Here is a 5,524-nt window from a genome sequence, read left to right as displayed (position 1 = left end):
GGTTTAAGAGTAATTGTGGCTTAATAGAAATTCTTCAAAAAGTTTCTTCTGAATGTTATTTATTGTCACAAAATAAATTTTACAGTTTAGTTGTCATATATAGGATATGCTAGAAAAATCATTTGTATATATTTAATCAAATATTAAAATTTTATTTTTGCATATATGTGTGTGTTGTGTTTATGTATACATATGTTTGCATGAGTCTTTTGGTGTATCTGTGTGTTGACGCATATTTGTTGTCAAGAGGTGATATTGAGAGTCTTATGTCAACTTTTAGTTTTTTATTACAGTGTTTCAATGAATCACTAGCCTATATATTATCAACACTACATGGTATTACATGCTAATAAATCCATTTAATAATTTTAATATATTATATGTTTCAGTTAATATTACTTTATTTTATATTATTAATATTAATAATATATTAAAAGATGTAAGTTTTTTATATTATATATATATGTATATCATATAATAACATATAAAATAAAATATCCAGAATAGTTAAAATACAGAACTGGATAATCTAACACCAATGAGTCACAAGAAAATAACCTTAAATCCAACCTAAAGTTAATTATAGAAGCATTTAAAGAGGACATGAATAAATCCCTTAAGGAAATATAGGAAAATATATTCAAATATAAGATAGAAATGAATTAAACTGTTCAGGACATGAAAATGTTAATAGAATCAATAAGGAAAATACACTGTCAATAAATCCTACACATGTAAATCTTGGAAAATACAGATGTAGCCATGACCAACAGAGTATAAAACATGTAAGAAATAATAAGAGGCATAGAAGATACGACAGAAGAAATTGATACACACATTAAAAAGAAAATGTTAAATAGGAACATTTCTGACAATAAAATCCTAGAAACCTGGAACATTTTTGAAAATACCATATCAAAGAATAAAAGAGATAAAAGAAGGAGAATATTCCAAGTACAAATCCCCCAAAAATATTTGCAACAAATTGTAGAAGAAAGCTTTTCAACATTTTGAAAGAGATATCTATAAACATACGAGAAGCTTTCAGAACACCAGATAGAATGAACCAGAAAAAAATCATTCTACATAATAATAAAAACACTAAATGTACAGAACAAAGATAGAAAAATAAAGCATCAAGGAATAAACAGCAAGTAACACAGAAATAGAGAACTATTATAAGCATACATGACTTCTAAATAAGACTCTAAAATTCAGAAATGCCTGGGTTTGAAGTATTGAAGAGATCACAGATTCAAGGCCTAGTTTTATCATTAGCAAAACTTTCAAATAACATAAAAGGAGAAGACAAGACATTCTATTACTGATCCAAAATTTCCAAAGAACCTATCCACAAGTACAGCCATTCAGAAGATATTAGAAGGAAGATACCAACCCAGGGAGATTAATTATAGACCAGAAAATACTGAAATAGATGATTCCACGCCAGCCAAATTGGCAAAATTGTAAAATACACACACACACACACACACACACACACACACACACACACACACACACACACACACACTCTACTACTACTACCACTACCACCAATATAAAAATAATAGGAATTAAAATCATTGTTCATTAATATCTTTCAATATCAATGGACACAGTTATGCAATAAAATCACAGATGGATGCAAAATTAGTATCCACTATTCTTCTTCATACAGAAAACACACTTCAGCATCGAAGACAGATATTGTCTCAGAGTAAAGGTCTTGGGGAAAATTTTCCAAACAAACGGAAACAAAAAGCAAGCAGGAGTAGTTATTCTAAAATCTAAAAAAATATAGTAAACAAAAATTAATAATCAAAAGATACGAGGAAGGACACTCATATTCATCAAAGAAAAATTCCAAGAATATCGATTTGGAATATCTATGCCCCAAATGCAAGTGTATATATACTTGTCAAAGGTACTTATGATGCTTAAATCAAACATTTAACTCCATATATTATAGTAGGACTTTAACAAAACAATCTTGCCAATATAGAGGTCATCCACACAGAAACCAGATAAATAATGAAACTAGCATGTTATGAATCCAATGAACCTAACATATATACAGAACATTTCACCCATATACAAAAGACTATAACTACTCAGCACCTCACAAAATCTTCTCTAAAATTGAACATGTATTCTGTCTCAAAGAAAGTCCCAAAAAGATAACAAGAATATTGAAATAATACCATGTATTTTATCGGAACAACACGGATTAAATGGACTTCAACAAAGCCAGAGACAACAGAAAGCCTACAAACCCATGGAAACGAAACAACGCTTTATTCAGTAGTCACTGGTTCCATAAAGAAATTAAAGACTTTCTAGAATTCAGTGAAAATGAAAACTCAACATAGACAAAATTAAGGGACGTAATGAGACCAATGCTGAGGAAAGTTCATATTACTAAGGACATTCTTAAAGAAGTCATGAGATCTCTTACAAGCAACTTAACAACACACTTGAAATCCCTAGAACTAAAACAAGCAAACACCCAATAATAGTTGAATGCAGAAAATAGACTTACGGGGTCACATGCTCTTTTCTTCGGACTGTGGAAGTCAGGCAGCATGGCCCTTACTCTGATCAAAGAACTGTGGGCAGAGGCAGTCTGGGTTAGGACTGGGAGGCAGATATTTTGCTGTGTTCAATTCGAAGTCAAGGGTGCAAAACTGCAGAGCAATAAAAACTTTAATTTGGAGAAGCAGAATGATACTCCAAGGAAACACCATCAACATCATCATCATCATCATCATCATCAGCAGCAGCAGCAGCAGCAGCAGCAGCAGCAGCAGCAGCAGCAGCAGCAGCAGCAACCACCCTCACCAATACCCTCACCGCCACACAGCAGGCCAGCAGCCAGAATGAAGGCTTGACTATTGACCTGAAGAATTTAGGAAACCAGGAGAGTAGACCTTTACCCAACTTAGGCATCTCTATGTGGGCAATCTTCCCCCTTACATCACTGAAGAGGACATGAGGAAACTCTTTGAGAATATGGAAAAGCAGGAAAAATTTTCATGCCTTGGAAACACTAACCCTAGCAGAAATGGAGCTGGACAATATGCCACTCCATGGAAAGCAGCTGCGACTGTGCTTTGCTTGTCATTGTACATCCCTTATGGTTCACAACCTTACTCAGTATATGTCCAACAAACTGCTGGAAAAAGTCTTTTCTGTGTTTGATCAGGTGGAGAGGGCTGTAATCATTGTAGATGAACGACAAATGCTCTCCGGGAAAGGCACTGTTGAGTTTTCAGGAAAGTGAGCTTCTTGGAAAGCTCTGGACAGATGAAGTAAAGGTTCCTTCTTACTAACCACATTTCCTTCGCCTGTGACTGTGGAGCCTATGGACCAGTTAGATGATGAAGAAGGATTTCCAGATATATATATATATCTGGGAATATATATATATATATATGCAATTTCACAAGGAGAGAGAACAGCCACCCAGAATTGCAAAGTTTGCATCCTTTGAGTATGACTATGCCATGCACTGGAAGGCACTCATTGAAATGGAGAATCAACAGCAGGACCGGAACAACATGGAGGCTCGTGAGAAGCTGGAGATGGAGATGGAGGCAGCACGACATGAGCACCAGGTTATGCTATAGAGGCAGCATTTGAAGAGACATCAAGAAGAACTTTGAAGAATGGAGGTGCTGCAGAACCAAGAGGTTCAGAAATGAAAGCAGTTAGAATTCAGGCAAGAAGAGGAATGCAGGCACCAAGAGGAAGAGATGTGGCAACAACAAGAAGAAATGATGCGACGGCAGGAAGAATTCAAGGGCACCTTCCTTGATGCCAGAGAATAAGAGATATGGAATTGCCAAATGGCTATGGGAGGTGCTACGGGCATAAACAATAGACGCCATGCCCCCTGTTCCTGTGCCACCTGGTACTCCAGCTTCTCCAGGACCTGCCGCTATGATTCCAGATGGAACCCTTGGATTGACCCCACCAACAACTGAACGTTTTGGCCAAGCTGCTACAATGGAAGCAATTGGTGCAGTTGGTGGAACTCCTGCATTCAACTGTCAAGGTCTGGGAACTGAATTTGCTCCAAATAAATGCCACCAATATTAGATAAAGCTGCATTGTCTAGTTTGTTGCAGCCCTTAAAAGAAAGGCCCTTTTGGGACTAGCCAGAATTCTACCCTGGAAAAATGTTAGGGGTTCTTCCCAATGGATAAGTCTATCCTGCTTGTTCTATTCTAGGGAGTATGCTTGAAGGCAGATGGGAAAGAGAGGTGTGGTATTTAACAAATCAAGTCGGCAGTATAGTGCATGATCAAGTCTGTCTGGTGCATTCCTGACATATATGGATTGTTGAGGACCTGGAGATCCATAGGAAAATGGACTCAGAGTTCCATTAATCTTCAAGTCTGTCTGGTGCATTCCTGACATATATGGATTGTTGAGGACCTGGAGATCCATAGGAAAATGGACTCAGAGTTCCATTAATCTTGATCACCTCCTTCCTCCTCCTCCTCCTCCTCCTCCTCCTCCTCCTCCTCTCTCCTCTCTCTCTCTCTCTCTCTTTTCTCTCTTTTTCATCTTTTTAATTTTTTCATCTTTCCTCTCAACCCCAGAGACACTGCCATGTATACGACAACATCCTCCAATGACCCAGCCCAAGTCCTCCATTCACTACCAGGTGAGAATTCAGACAAATGTCCACAGAGGTTACAGCATACATACAGCATATATGACCCCTTAATGTCCTAAGGAAGACATTTTCTCTTAGAGGTTTTCATTTTAGTATATCTTAAAAGAAATCTTGTGTAAACTTGCCTCCATCTTCTTTTTGGGTAAGTACTACAGTTTCTTGTGTCTGCTGTTGCTCTCCACAGCTTTTCTTGATAGGCCTAGTACAATCTTGGGAACAGGGCTTCTGTGTGTTGAAGGTCTGACAGTAGCTCTTAGTCTTGCCTATCTTAGGCAGTGATACTAACAGACATTATGAACCAAATAGATTTAACATACATCTATAGAACATTTCATCCTAAAACAAATGAATATACATTTTTCTCAACACCTCATGGTACTTTCTCCAAAATTGACCATATAATCAGTCACAAAAGATGCCTCAACAGATACAAGAAAATTGTAATAATCCCACGCATCATATCAGATCCCCATAACTAAGACTGGTCTTCAATAACAGAAAAACAAAATCCCAGAGTAATCCCACTTATCCATGGAAGCTGAATATTCTATTCAATGAGAACTTGGTCAAGAAAAAAATAAAAAATGAAATTAAAGACTTTTTAGAATTTAATGTAAATGAAGGCACAACATGTCATGCCAAAACTTAATGGACACAATGAAAGCAGTGCTAAGGGGAAAACTCATAGCTCTGAGTGTCTACAAAATAATAACTGGAGAGAGCATACACTCACAGCTTGACAGAACACCTGACAGTTATAGAACAAAAAGAAGCAAGTGCACCCAAGAAGAGTATATGGCAGGAAATAATCAACCTCAGAGCTGAAAATCAACCAAGTAGAAA

At 36.6% G+C, this 5,524-nt stretch overlaps 1 pseudogene; it reads left to right on the top strand.

The window, feature by feature from the left end:
• Window positions 1–2,582: 2,582 nt before the first annotated feature.
• LOC116913926 lies at window positions 2,583–4,098 on the top strand (annotated as a pseudogene).
• The last annotated feature ends 1,426 nt before the right edge of the window (window positions 4,099–5,524 follow it).

Source organism: Rattus rattus, chromosome 12 (assembly GCF_011064425.1).
Source record: "Rattus rattus isolate New Zealand chromosome 12, Rrattus_CSIRO_v1, whole genome shotgun sequence".
Taxonomy (NCBI): domain Eukaryota; kingdom Metazoa; phylum Chordata; class Mammalia; order Rodentia; family Muridae; genus Rattus; species Rattus rattus.
The sequence above is the reverse complement of the archived record's forward strand: the minus strand, read 5'-3'. Positions and strand labels throughout refer to the sequence as shown.